Source organism: Dipodomys merriami, unplaced genomic scaffold (genome assembly GCF_024711535.1).
Source record: "Dipodomys merriami isolate MVZ:Mamm:240054 unplaced genomic scaffold, mDipMer1.0.p SCAF_5, whole genome shotgun sequence".
Classification (NCBI taxonomy): domain Eukaryota; kingdom Metazoa; phylum Chordata; class Mammalia; order Rodentia; family Heteromyidae; genus Dipodomys; species Dipodomys merriami.
In genome coordinates, this window is record NW_027206068.1 from 22,821,032 (window position 1) to 22,836,443 (window position 15,412).

General features: G+C 35.1%; 1 protein-coding gene and 1 pseudogene across 4 annotated transcripts in view; one reads left to right on the forward strand and one right to left on the reverse strand.

Moving 5' to 3' along the window:
* LOC138809992 (voltage-dependent anion-selective channel protein 2-like) overlaps positions 1–9,698 on the reverse strand; it is a 41,214-nt pseudogene extending 31,516 nt beyond the window's left edge.
* Positions 1–15,412, forward strand: part of Immp2l (inner mitochondrial membrane peptidase subunit 2) — an 864,225-nt gene that overhangs the window by 310,275 nt on the left and 538,538 nt on the right. The gene's annotated exons all lie outside the window — the stretch shown is intronic.

The window sequence follows — 15,412 nt, forward strand, 5'->3', positions numbered from 1 at the left end:
CACGATCTTGAGATTAATACTCATTTATTTGTATTGGAATAGACAGGTCCTCTATTTCCAATATTTATTACACTTTTGCAATAACTGACTTTAGCCAGAGGCCCAGATTTCAGAATCCTTTCTGGGAAAGTAATTTTCATTGTTGTCATTGGTAACCAAGTGAATGACTTTGACATACATAGCACTGGCCTTCAATTAGCCATCCTGAAATAATTAATCAGAAACAACAACTATTTTAGTAACTGATTGAGTTCAGCCCTTACAGGCTATAAACTAGGTTAATTGAAGATATTTCAGCAATGGAAACTTTATAACTTTGTTGAGTTAATGAAAATATTAGAGATTGAGCTTGAATATGTACCCTTGCATTTTTCTGTGATTTAAAAACCACATGGGGAACATTTTATTTATATTGCCTGGAGTTTATTGGTACAGTTCTCTTTAACATTGTAATGAAAACAACTGAAAATATATTGCAAGTTTATACCGTCTTTTCATTAGATGCTGCTATGTACAGGTACATGCATTCCTGATTTGCCATTCTTTCAGGCGAAGGCATTTATTTTAACAGGCAATGTGACATTTGTAAGGATTAGAAAATTTGTAATGATGTGCCCAGAAATTGGTAAGACTTGTAAAGAAACATTGTGTGCCTGGTTGATAAATTTTCCAAGAAAACTTTAGAACTGAAGCAGAGGTTTAGTTCTCTGTTTGAACATTTGTTTATAATATAACCTTTATTAACTAAGGCCATGAGTGTTAGGTGCTAGGTAAGTTACACACAGGAAAAGTTATATTATTGTACTTTTGATTCAAATTTCCTACTAGCATAAAGTCCTTTTTTACTGCATATTAAAACACACAAAGGTATTATTTTCTATAGCTCATTATCTTGGAAAGAAAAGTGAAGAACCTGAAAAATACTGCTGTTACTGAGATTTCTAAGGCTTACCTCCTGAGAGATATTGAATAGCTTCTATTTGTAGTAAAGATCTAAACTTTCTAAAAATATTTCATTTTGTATCTTAAAAAGTTTAGAATGTGTAGGGAGGGCTGATAGTTAATTCATCTTTAGTACTTTTCTTTCTTGTATTAAAATTTAATTCATAATGATTATTCTCCATGTTTATTATTTGGGATAAATGATTGCCTAAAATTTCTATAATTTGCAACACCAGTTATGCTGTTGTTTATACAAGGAGAAAGTAAGCTAATTAGGTAACGACTCTCATTCTGATCTAGTTGATACAGTTACTTGTCTCCTTGCTACATTCTTCTGGAGGTCCAGTGCTTGGGCAAGCTAAGCCAACCCTAGCTGTAAGAGCGGGCTTAATTCATACAAGGGGAACACCATCTTTATCAGCATTATTGTTTCATGTGAAAAATTTCCAGTGACCCAATATAAAGACTGAGAGCTACCAGAACAGATCCTTTTCCTTCTGCTGGGCCCCTGGTTTCCATTATAACACAAAAAGAAGTACTAAATACCCAACTAAATACTGTGGGCTGTAGAAAAAGCTGACTTTGTGTGTGTGTGTGTGTGTGTGTGTGTGTGTGTGTGTGTGTGTGTGTGTGTGTGTGTGTGTGTGTGTGTGTGTGTGTGTGTTTGAGAAACAGTCAAAGACAGAGATTGATTTAGAATGGACCTTTTGTGGTTTTACTTTAAATATTTATAATGAGCCAAATACCTTCATACATATGATAAAATGTCTGCCTCTGTTTCCCTCTTCATGAAAGATGTTTGCTTTTACCAATGAAATACTTCAAAATGAGTATGTGGTTAAACCTTCTGAAACTGAATGGTTTCTTTCTTAAAATGATTTTTTTACTGTATAGTTTTTCTTTTAATATATCCCCCAAAAGATGTTAGAAACTTAGAGAAACTATTTTCTTATAAATTCCACTTTACTGGAAATTATGTTCCAAGAATTAAAACTCAAAAAGAGTTTCACATATATTTTGAGCAATTCCTTCTTTTCCTAGAGAAGAAAGAAAATGCATATATAATTATTCTGCACACATTTTCTTATGGTCCCACCATGATTGACAAATTGAAAACAATGGTCTTAATGCAAGAATATTTCAAGGAATGTCTGCTTGGCATCTCCTGGAAGGAAGGAGAGACAACAAAATTGGAGATGTGTGACTGTAGTGAATGACGGAGAAGATAATTACAGCAAGGTACCCAGGGTAACATGAAGGTGAATTGGAATTTTCTCAGAGTCAAAGTGCATTAGTGAAAGAGAGACAGTGGAGGGAGATGTTATTTTAGCTGCATATTCTGGTCGTACATGACTTAACAAGTATGAATTTCAAGGGGACAATAAAAAGAAATTATAGTAATCAAGATAGGAAATGATTAAAGGATGGGAGAAAATTTCAGCTGAGAGGGAATGTGAAGATTAAGTACAAATTCTAACAGTCTGCTTGACAAGTTGATGAGCACATTTACAGATGAGAAGGAACAAAAGAATGACTTCCACAGTTTTGTATAAGAGCCAACATTAGGTTTGTATTAGAAAAAAATGGAAATAGAATTAGAGCAGGGAAGTTTTTGAAAGAGAGAAAAGTAATATTTTGCCAAAGTTTCCTTCAGAAGCTTGCCTGAAGATTGACAGCCATTTCTTCTTTCATCTTTAGGTATTTTCTGATGAGTGTCTAATGCTTTTTGTGTCTAACCTTTCTGTTATTGTTGATGGAAATGAGAGGAAAATTCAAGGGGAAGGGAATACATATTATTTTTAATTTTAAGTTGGACTTTTATGAGTTCCTTCCAGATTTTTCCTGTTACATATCATGAAGAAGGTGATATTGTAAAGGAAAAAGTGTAATCGAGTAGACTCGAATCTTTTATAATTTGCATTTGGGAGAAATAACGAACTGTTGCTTATTTTCTGGCCATATTAACTGTGTCAGCTGTAGCAAAGCACTGGATTTGGGGTCTGAAGATTTAGAGCCAGGTATACTCCTGTTCCTTGACAGACTGGATTTAAAGCAAGACCTGTAGCTTCTTTCAGCAGAAGAATATGATAAAAAACTACACATGAGAGGCCTGACAAAAAATACAATAAGTATTACTGTAGTGCTTCTGGTTTTATTTTATTCTGGAAAACATAGAATTTCTTCATTTTAAGACAGCTCCAGATAGTTTTAAGCAATGATGAACATAAAGCCTGGTCAATCAGTCTGAGACAGAGTAATAACTCTTATGTAGCTTGTACTCAGGTCAAAGTGATAGCTGACATGTATGACAGCCTCATTTTGTCAGTGCTTCTACTTTTTTCTTTTCTTTTTGTTCTTGTACTGGGGCTTCAACTCAAAGCATTATGCTTTACTTTGGTTTTGTTGTTCAAGGCTTGGGGCTCTACCACTTGAGCCACAAGTCCATTCCTGGCTTTTGCTGGTTACTAATTAGAGATAAGTTTCATGGACATTGCTGTCCCCACTGGCTTCAAAGCACGATCCTCAGATCTCAGCCTCCTGTGTAGCAAGAATTAGAGTCATGAGCCATCTGTGCCTGGATTGTTTGTCTTCTTAAGGAGAAATCTGATTTTTTTCAATGAAATTCCCTATTCTCATGTGAAAACAATTCTCCATAAACAAACTTATATGCTGAACAGACTACATCTATGAGCAAATCTAGCCAGTGGCTGTGGTTTGGATGTTCTGTTATGTTCAACTAAATTATTATTGTTACCATCATCATCATCATCATCATCATCATCCTCATCACCATTATTATTGCCTGTACTAGGGCTTGAACCCTAGGCCTCATGCTCCTGCACAACTTTTTCATTCAAGGTTATTGTATGTTATACTTAGATGAATATGCTCTTTTTACACTCATGCAATACAACTTTGCCTTTGAAAAAGCTCTTAGGTATTACAAGCTGATTAAAATATGTTATAAAAGGAGGACATCAAATCCTGATAATGGTGGTAATTAATTATCTGACTAAGCAGTCTTGTTGACTGAATATAGCTAAGTGTTTGGCATTTAGGCTAAGAAATACTTTAGGCTTTATTGGATTGTGAATAAATCAGAAACCAATATGAGCTTTACCACTTTTACTAGCTGAAACATTTTGAATCTAAATGTAATTAATGATTTTCTAGTTTCTGAAAGTTATTTTCAAATTTCTGAAGAAATAAATATACTTTTAAATTTTCATCATTACATTGTATAAAATGTATTAGTTTTACACTATAAACATTGAACTAACACCCATGGAAATAATATAGTGAATGTTTAAAGCATTTGTATATAAGCTGCCTCAAAGGATAATTAGATGATTATAATGATACTTTGAGGTAGCTAATTAAAAAAATCTATTGCTCCCAAGTCTTAATTATTTGAGTAATGATAACATATTAGCAACCAGGAAACTTCAATTCCAGCCAATTCTATTGAAGAAGAGAAAAACAAATATGTTAATGACATTTTCTATAAAGACCCAAAGGATGGAAGTAGATTAAATTTTCACTTCTTTCTCTGTATTCTATGTCCAGGCTCTCTTTTGTGTCTATTATAAACCATTTATAAATGTATCAGTCATCTCATCTCACTAGATTTTTTCATTTGTTTTGTACTTTTTCTTTTGGCTATGAGAGATAATTTTCTAGTTCTCCATCCTTTGTGAATATGTGAAAGAAGCTTTAGTAATTAGACTTTATAGGTTTAACACATATTTCATAACCTTCCATAAAATTTCAGTTTTTCTCAGGGTATAATTAAATTAGTAACTATCAATGTGGTAATGAAGTCACAAAACAAAGTAATTTAAAGAGTTTATTAATTAAGGGCTTGCCTTGATTTTGGAATTGTAATTAATAGTGATCCCTGTATGTTATGACAATGATCTTTGCTGTCTTCCTTTTCTTGTCCTTTAAAAATATTAAGTAAAAACAATAGCATTAAACACTTTGCTTTATTATTCTTTTCCTAACTATGAGTGTCGTGTTAAAATATCAACAAATTATGTATGTTTAGTTTTTTAAAGTTCACAAAAGTAAACATTTATCCAACTGTAAATTTAGATGTTTTCTCATTCACATGCAAACATAAAATCTCATTTGAAAAACTTTCAGCATCATTAGAAAAACTAGACACTGTATTCTCTAAAATTTATTTACAGTTAATTAGTTAAGCAAAGTACAATCATATGCACATTAAACCATCTAGAGAAACACTTAGTTCTACTAAAAACAATTGCTTTCTAATGCACTTAAGACATAAGTTTATTAAAAACTATTTTAACATACCAGTAAATGTTAACTCTCTATATATGTTCACTAAAAATCACCTATTTAAAGGATTCTTAAAACAAAACAAAAAAGTTTGCATTCAAAATTGTTCAGATTTGTGTTTAAATTTTTTTAAATTGAAGAGATTTCTGAAACATAGCACTATCATTTGCATATAGCAAATCAGAAGGTATTAGCCACCAGCTTGTTAGACTTGTCCAATAGTGAATTCAAACTTAAGTCAAGATAAACACACACCACAACATAAACTGAATCTATAGCTTACTTTGTGTGTAGTTTTTCAAAGAAATCTCATAACTTACTTCTTCTCTCACTTCTCTTATATCTTGTATGGCACAAGTAGAGAGGGACATCTAGGAGAAAAATCTATCACCTGCCTATGCTTTCATTTAAATGTTTGACTTTTGAGTGCCTAAATGTGGTGACTGGCACCTGACATGACCTTTTGAGATCCTTGATGTCATTTTTACCTTCCTCTCGGTCAACCAGCAACTTTTACTTTGTTAAGTCAGTAACAAAATTATGTATGTTTAAAGTGGATGTTTTTCTGTGATCCTTTAAAATCAAACTTGACTATATAAACAATATAAAAACTTACAGTGGAATCTGAGGTCATTTCTTCCTAGTTGAAGAGTAAAAAACCAGCAAGAATTGAATCTTGGAGATGAATGATTGGTAAAACATCTCTTTTTAAAAAAAAATTATGTTATTTAATTGTAAGGGTAATGTCAGAGGAGGTACAGTTCCTTAAGCAAGTTATTGAGTACATTTTTGTTACCCCTTCCCTTGTTTTCTTCCCACCCCCCTCCCCCAAACTCCCTTCCCATCCAGTTTGTAAAGTTTATTTTCCACCCAGTGTCTTGTGAGTATTGCCGTTGCATTGGTTCACCGGTTGTCCTTGTTTCACCATTTTGTTACTCCCCTTCTTTTCCCTAAATCAGATAAACATATACAAGATACAGGGTACTGGAATCAAAAAGAGAGGGAAGTATTCCCAAGGTTAAATCCTAAATAGAGTTTAATAGGAGGAGGAGGAAGAGGAGGAGGAGGAGAAGGAAGAGAAGAGGAGGAGGAGGAGGAGGAGGAAAAAGAGGAAGAAAAAGAGGAAGAAGAGGAGGAAAAAAAACAGCTAGGTGCTGATGGCTCATGTGTGTTAGGAGGCTGAAATCTGAGGGTCATAATTTGAAGCCAGCCTGGGCAAGAAAGTGTGTCAGATTCTTAACTCCAATTAACCACCAAAGGTGAGTTGTGTGATTCAAGGTAGCATAGTACCAGCCTTGGTTGAGAAAGCTAAGGACTCTGAATTTAAGTCCCAGTTTTAGTGTAAACGAAAAAGTAATGATGTGTTTTATTCAAAAAGAGTTTCAGAATTGTGGATGGTAGTTGCTGATCTTTTTCTACTTGTTGATTATTTACTTGGTATTCTTATCTATAACCCTAGAGTAACAACTAAGGAAAAATAATTTCTCAATGAGGTTTGTTTGTTATTTCTTTTATTCTGTTATATTTTACTGCTCTCTTGCATGGGAAAAGAAGCTCTGTTCTAACCTGTATTCTCCCTTTAACAGTCTCAAGTCAGAACCATTCATTGGGTCACTGTACATCAAAAGGAACACAAATGCAGTTTGAGATGCTGATTTAGGAAACTAATAGCAGGGCTATAAAGCTGTCCAGCAAGCCTAGACTTTTGTGGGTTTTGAGCTGAGTTAAGGTAGACTTGCATAAAGAACACTTTTGCAAAAAGAAAAGAAATATTCTTTTGTTTCCTCTGGGTGAATAGGGAGTAGATGGGGTTAAGGCAGTCAAGTTTTACTGCTCCAGGATATATGTTATGAAACTCCCTCTGTCTTTACAAGTAGTAAAATAGAGTTTTTAAATCTCGATTGTGTAAAATGGTATGTGAGGTAGCGTTAATATAGTCTGGTGTGTCTTTAAGGAAATAGATTTGGGGCCATTAGGCTGTATAACACTAACACCATGTACTGTAACATGTTGATTTGCATGTACTTGGGTTTGTACCTGAACCAGGGTCATCTTCTTAGAGTGATTGTTCCTCTGCATCAGACACAGAGACTTCTTGCAACTTTCACCCATATTGTTATATAACAACACTTAATACAGGAAGGACACAAATGAATTTGCCCCAACTAGTCTGATTTCTGATGTGATTCAAATAAGGCCTCCTTCATTAACAGCTTTGGTCTGTTCCCAGGAGTTCCTCTGTGGAACTCACGATAGAATTATATTCTGCAGCAGCTGCAGTAGAGACCAGAGGGAAAATAAAATAGCAAGGCTCACAGTTTCTGATTTGATCTTTTTGTCAGAAAGCATGTATACTTCCTATTATTTTGATATTGTTAATGTTATTTACTATTTTGAACTAAAATGGTTAGTTTATGAAATTTCATTATAAATCAAAAGAAAGGGGTAAAGATGGAAGGAGAGAGAAGAAACATACATTTGGCTAGCAGGAGAGATCTTGGCCTACAATGTCCCATAACATTCAGTAGGATTGATTTCTCTTAGGAGCTGGAAAAAATGACTCTGTAATATTCCCTATAGAGAAGTTCTAAAAGCAACAACTGCCTAATACCACACACACACACACACACACACACACACACAGAGAGAGAGAGAGAGAGAGAGAGAGAGAGAGAGAGAGAGAGAGAGAGAGAGAGAGAGAGAGAGAGAGAGAGAGAGAGAGAGAGAGAGAGATAGTCAATCAAGTAAAAAAATCCATTTGATATATACTATGTTCTGAATGTGTTCTAAATCTCCTGTGTTGAAACCTGATTGTCAGTGTATTGAGAGGGGGTATCTTTAGGAGCTGATGGAGTCATAAGGCTGGAGCCCTTATGAGGGAGATTCATGACCTTATAAAAGAGGATGAAAGCAATGGCCTATGCCTTTTATTTTTCTTCTATTGCCTTCTGCCATGTGGGGTCACAGGAACAAGGTCCTTACATAAGTTAAATGCTTCCCAGCCTTTACAAGTGTGAGGGAAAACAAAAACATTTGGTGTTTTTTTAAAACAATAAATCACCTACTAACTATACTTTGTGATAGCTATCTAGTAGTTATACTATAGTTGTAGTTATAAAGAAGTGTAATAGATGAGATATATTTATGAAAATAATTTATTGTTATGTAATTGCATCTTCCATTTCATTCTACCCTCAACAATTATGTTAGTAAGATTTTTTTGGTGGAAATGTAGATTGAATATGTCAGTTTTGTAGCTTTGGTATTTGTCATTATTTTATATATCTGTTTTATTCATAATTTGTAATGTTCTTGTATAACAAAAGTAATTCTAATGATGGCTGAGTTTAACAAAAAAAATCTTTAACTTCATCTTAAAACATCCACTGATCTATTTCATTCAATGGCAATAGTCAATGTTAAAAGAACATAAAAATGAACATGCACACAATTGCACAATTTTCATAAAGGTGTATTTCATTATTGGTGGGTAGTGCATTTAACAGTTAAATACATCTAAATAATGTATAGATGACTACACTACTGCAGCATTCATAACTAGATAACCAATTGAACTAGGATAGCTAACAACTGTCTAATATTTAAAATACAGCTCTGCTGGTCACAACGGACATATATTAAGGCCAAATCTTCATTTCCAGATGTTTCTTTCAGCGGGATTAAGCCTCCAATTCCAGGGCAAGCCCAAGTTTGTGGCCTCCAGAGCAGATAGTGTAAGTTTCATACCAGGCCTCAGAGTCTGAGTATAACTCACTCCAATTAAACTAGAGTTGTTAACCTTTGCCAAAATGGAAGCAGTGGGATCCAACCGATATTTAGCTGCAGTGCCAAAAGGAGTGCAGTTTGTACCTGATGTCCAAGCAAGGTTTACTGCAGTATCAAGATCTTCACAAACTTTCTGATAAATGGGTCCTACAAGCCCTATCCCATCGTGACATCAGTGTGTAGCTGGAAATCCCCAGTCCTGTAGCCCACTGCAAAATTATTCCTTGTCATCTTTGACTTTTGGCACTGTCAAAGGTCATCTGGTACCCAGTAAGCCAGCCTTCATAACCAAAGACAGCTGATCCATAGATTGCAGGTCCAGCAAAATCAAAGTCAACATCACAACCAAGATTTGTACATTCCCTCTTGTAAGAGGACTTGATTTGACCACTTTTCTTTCCAGTATTTGCTGAGAAGGTAGTATAAAATGTCAGTTTCAAACCTTGACAAATCTAGGCTTCAATGGAGATTTCTGTTCCCAAAGTGTGATCAGTGTTCCATTTTTCTGTGAAAGTCAGACCACATTCACACCATCTATATTTGGTCTCCAAAGTCCTGGTAACTTTACCAGTCCTGGTAACTCAACCAGGTGTTGAGAATTCCACACCACTGCATGACTTTGTTTTTACATCCAGTTTCACCAATCCATGAGAACATAGAATCATTTTGTATAATTCTTAGGTAGTGAATGTTTATCAGAAGAAATTCTATCAATACACATAAAATAGTGTGGTTTAAATGTAGTATTTTACCCTGTGACCTTGTGTAGATCAGTTAGCTTCCGTACCTTCTTAATTTCTTAAAGTAGCCTAGGAAAGTATCATCACGTGCTGTCATGAAACCTAAATGGCACACGAAAGTACTATCAAGATAATATTTTATTGTGAAAGAACCTCAAACACATGGTGGTTGTGTTGCTTAAATTTGTTACATAAAATCTAAATAGCAGGAATAGTACAGAATTTTCATGTAATAGTAAAGAATTTTCATGATCGCAATCTTACAGTATATAATTAATTCATTACTAATGCAACTAGATCAATAAATCAGTATTATTGAATAGTTTATGAACATGGAAAATCATATAGGGCATTATATTTCAATCGGGTATTTATCATGAATGTTATAATGCAGAGGTGACTATATGCGGTGGGGCTTATTATAAACTAAAATGAGATTTTTATTTTATGACTTACAGTTATATTGTAACTTATTTTCAATAGAAGGGATTTGTAAAATGCATTTTAAAGGTAGATGCCTCTCATGAGACATTTGCATCAGTGAGTACTGTGAGCTTTGAAACTATTTTCAAAGCTCCTCACAGCAAGATTTGTCTCAAGTCATTGAAAAATTCTTAGATAGGACATGATAATTTCTCATCCACTAGAGAAATGATGCTATTTTAGAATAATATTTTAAAATGCAGACCCTTGGAAAGGTGATAGATGATTTTTCTAAAGTGAGATTTATTTTGTTTCTGAGATTAGATTGTAATGGTTAGACTTTAAGAGCATGACTGATCTGTGAGTCTAGTCTATTCAGCAATTCCATACAGTGAGATCTTTTGTATTATTAAAGAAACCATTTTAAATTTATTCCTAACAAAATTCTTACAAGGGTAACTATTGTAATGATTCCAACGCACAGAAATTTTTTTCAAGAGAAGTTTTATAGTTTGGTGGATTCTCTCAAGGATTTTGGACTATGTTTCTCTCCCACTGATTATATTGCATGATATCCTGAGGATCTTTATTATTATTATTAATTATTATTATTAAACCAGTGTCTCTCATTCCTGGAAATTGAAAAGTGGAAATCAAATGTAAGATTTTTAACTAATGTTTGATTGTGACAGAGCAGAATAAGTAGTACTATGGTTCTAATTCTTCAGGTTTCCTTGTTTTACTAGATTTAATGTTTAAAAATCCACTGAAAAGTCATGTACATATGACCAGATAAGACAACATTAAGTGAAATAAACCCTAAGATAAAGACACAAGTGATTTTTTTCTTTTTGCTTGTACTTTTTCTTTCTTTCTTGTATTTATAAGGTACTGTGTGATTTTTTTGTTGTTGTTGCTTTGTGTGTTCCTCCCCCTTGGTATAACTCCTGTTTTCACTGTATTTGATATTGGTGCCTTGCATCTTGTATATACTTCTCTAGTTTGGGAAGGGAAAGGGAAAAAACAAAATGATTTAATAGGGATAGGGATACAGGTTGACCCATTGTAACAATGAGATTGTACAAGACACTATGTTGAAAAACTATTTAGTGGGGAGGGGCGGGAGTGTAGTTGGAAATGGGAGGGAAGGGATGGTAGGGGAAAAACAAAGGAGGAGGCAACAATGCTTGATAGGAAATGTGCTCATTACCTTGCTCATGTAACTGTAACCCCTTTGCACAGTATTGCACAGTATTTTTACAATAAAAAAGTATTTTAAAAAATCTTAAAAATAAATCCACTGACTTATTCCTAATCTACTCTGTCATAAACATTTTCTTTTTCTTAAAAAAATTCTCCTTTGTGTTGTAAGCATGACTCAGGTGGTAGAACATCAGCCAATGAGCAAAGCCTAAAATACCAAGTTCAAGATCCCATTTCAGACAGCAAAAATTAAAACAAAATATATGCCTACATTTCCTGACCACTGTATTTAAAATTTAAAATATACCCTCCCCTATTCTCTATATTCTTCCTGCATTGTTTATTTTTTAAATCATCTACTGTTCACTGACATATGTCTCCTTTAATTGAACCAGGATGTCATCAGAGCACTGCTGTTTGTAGTTATTTCCCAGTGTAAGCAACAACAGTGGCTGGTTCATAAGATGCCTTTCAATAAGTGTTCATTGAATAGATGCGATGAAACAACACACAATGTCTTTTGTATTAATATGATTACTTCTTTTCATGGGAACATTTTGTTTAAATCAATATCAAATTTATCAAATGAAATATCATCCTTGTGATCTTTTCCTTTTAATGGTACATTGTGTCTGAATAGATAATTCTAATTTAGGGATTTTAAACTTTTACTCTGATTTGCAAGATCTATTTGACAAATAGATCTTTTTTTTGTCAGTCATGGGGCTTCAACTCTGAGCCTGGGCACTGTCCCTCAGGTCTTCAGCTCAAGGCTATCACTCTACCTCTTGAGCCACAGCACCACTTCCAGTTTTCTAGTCTCATATACTTTCCTGCCAGGGCTGGATTTGAACCATGATCCTTAGATCTCAGCCTCTTGAGTAGCTAGTATTACAGGCATGAGCCACCGGCGCCTGGCTAAATTACCTTTGTATAAGTATCCATACTAACAATCTGAAGCAAAAGACTGATGTCTGGTTTTCTTCACTAAACACACAATGTGATGCCAATATATGGTGGACACCTGTGAATTTCTTGCTTGCATGTTTTTTTTTAAACATTTAATTGTTTGCTTGCATGTTTTAACTCCCTATTTTCCAATATGGATTTCAGGAGGCTAGCTTTCTATAACATCCTTATACACTTATGCCTACTTCCTCTCTACTAATCCATCAGTATTGGGTCGGCTAGAGTTTGTAGTGTAAAATTGCTTATTATCTCTTTATCCCATTCCTAAAGAGTAGTCCATTTCCCAAACTCCCTTCATACTCAGATAATGTCTTCCTTTGATGTTATATTTTAGCACTGTTTCAGCAAGTCTGTGAGAACAGTCAATTCTACATATCCTCTTTACTGTGGATCATTAGAGTACAGGAACCTAGTATAAAGTAGAGGCTCTTGAATCACTGGCCGGGTTCATGAGTGAAACTAACTGTGAGGACACTCATCTTTGCCCCGTTGGGCTTATTTGGAGTAGATCAGCTCAAATGATAGGCCTCCCTCCACAGGAGAAGGGAAGACACTTCTCTAACAATGAATTCTACGTGATGGGAAGCTATGGTATATGGCAAGTGCAGTTATTTTTGATTCATGAAACTTGTCACCAGAGAATTATTAACAAGGCAGAGACAGAGGTCAACACTCTAGTTAACAGCTCCTCTTTCCAGGCAAATTTGAGTTTTATCAATGGATTTTAATTGTACTGACCTTTTTTTTTCAGTGGTAGGGATCATGGAAGTTAATAATCTGATATCAAAAGAAGTGGAAATCCTTTATTTGGGCTCATTGTTATTTGGTGACAATTCTACTTTACCCTAGAACTTTTTTTTTTACGTCAATGCTAGAAACTTGTAGTAAAAATAAAGAAACCATCTCTTAACAGAAGTGCTTTTGGATTTGCACCCAATTTTTCAGGAGGATGAATATGTGTCAGTTACTCATTTGGGCTACTATAACAAAATGCATTACTCTGGGAAGCATACAAACACGAAAAAGTGATTTTCAAAGGCTGAAGAAAATGCAGCTCATGATCAAAGCCGAGTGTGTCTGTCTACAAACACAGTTACTCCTCACTGTCTTTGAATGATAGAAGAGGCCAGCAAGCTCTTTAGGCTCCTTTTGTAAGGGCATTAATGCCACTACTGAGGATAAGGCCCTGTGATCCAATAATCTCTTTTTTATTTATTTTATTTTATTTTTTATTTTTTTATTGTGAAAATACTGTACAGAGGGGTTACAATTACATGGGCAAGATAATGAGTACATTTCTTATCAAGCATTGTAGCCTCCTCCTTTGTTTACCCTTCACATCCCTTCCAATCCTCCTCCCACCCAATCCTTCCCCCACCACCAAAGTTGTAAAGTTCGTTTTTTGGCATAACGACTTGTACATCTCATTGTTGCAATGGGTCCACCTGTATCCCTATTTAAACGATTTGTTTTTCCCCTTCCCCTCCACAAATTATACCAACATCAAATACAGTGAAAGCAGGGGTTATACTGTGGGGGAGGGACATACAAAGCAACAAAGAAATAATCTTATAAATGTGTTAGTAACAATCACATGCAAGAAAAAAACATTTGAATACATATCTTAGGGTTCATTTCCCTAACATCACCTTATCTGACCTTTTCTGCTTGACTCAGACATATACTAGCTATTGCAAATAAGGGAAACCATGGGACCTATGTTTCTTTGGGCCTGGCTTACTTCACTTAAGAGTCTTCACTTTGTTTTGTTTTTTTTTTTTTTTGTCAGTCATGGGGCCTGAACTCTGGGCCTGGGCACTGTCCCTCAGCTCTTCAGCTCAAGGCTAGCACTCTACCACTTGAGTCACAGTGCCACTTCTGGCTTTTTCTGCTTATGTGGTGCTGAGGAATCGAACCCAGGGCCTCATGCATGCAAGGCAAGTCCTCTACCATTGAGCCACCTTCCCAGCTCCAGTCACTTCTTAATATTACATATTGAGGAATAGATTCTTAAAATGCTAAATCAGAAAGATATTTAGAATATAGAAGGTATGTGGTAATTCTCAAAAATGATATAAAAGTTCCTCCTTGATATTAAAGCAATTGCTTGTGGCTTTGATGTTATAAAAGTTGGTCTGTGATAGTATATTGGTTTCTTCCATATAATCATAGGATGTAGCCATGATTTTTTTGTATCCATTTAATGAATCATTTGGCTTGTGTCAAGATGAGGGTATGTATGTGATACTAGATTTAAATTATATGTTTCTTAGAAGAACATGTATATCCCAAACATCCCAGCATCCAAACAAAGCCAAGATTTGAATCAGGATTAAAAGAATAAGATCTGATTTTGCCTTAGGGAAGATAGAATCTAAAAGTGCACTAGGAAAAAATAGTATGTTTTCACTATAATACTTTTTCTATTGAGGTTGTTTTTGAATAAAGGAAATCAAAATACTAATTGGTATGGGGTTGGGAAGGTGGCTCAGTGGTAGAGCGCTTGCCTTGCATGCATGAGGCTCTGGGTTCGATTCCCCAGCACCACAATAGCAAAAAATAGAGCCGGAAGTGGCGCTGTGGCTCAAGTGGTAGAGTGCTAGCCTTGAGCTGAAGAGCTGAGGGACAGCGCCCAGGCCCCGAGTTCAGGCCCCATGACCGGACCGCCCCCCCCACCAAAAAATACTAATTGGTGCAAGAGTACAATATTTTAGTGGCAATCAATAATGTGTAGGCTCTTTCAATTGTTCACAGTGCTTTTTCATCTTTCATCTATTTGATGAACTTCCAGTTATCATTCAAGGTGCAGCCCCTCTTTCAGTCTTCCTGTGTTCAGAGTTGGTTGATAGTCCTCAATGGTTCCAGTACTATTGTTGAATTATATACTATGCATGTAGATATATTATTAAATTCAGCTGTATCACTATTTATTGCTGTTTGTTTCTGCCTTTTGTTTTTGTTTGTTTGCCAGTTGTGGGGCCTGAACTCCAGGCCTGGGCGCTCTCCCTCAGCTCCCCAGCTCAAGGCTAGCGCTCTACCACTTG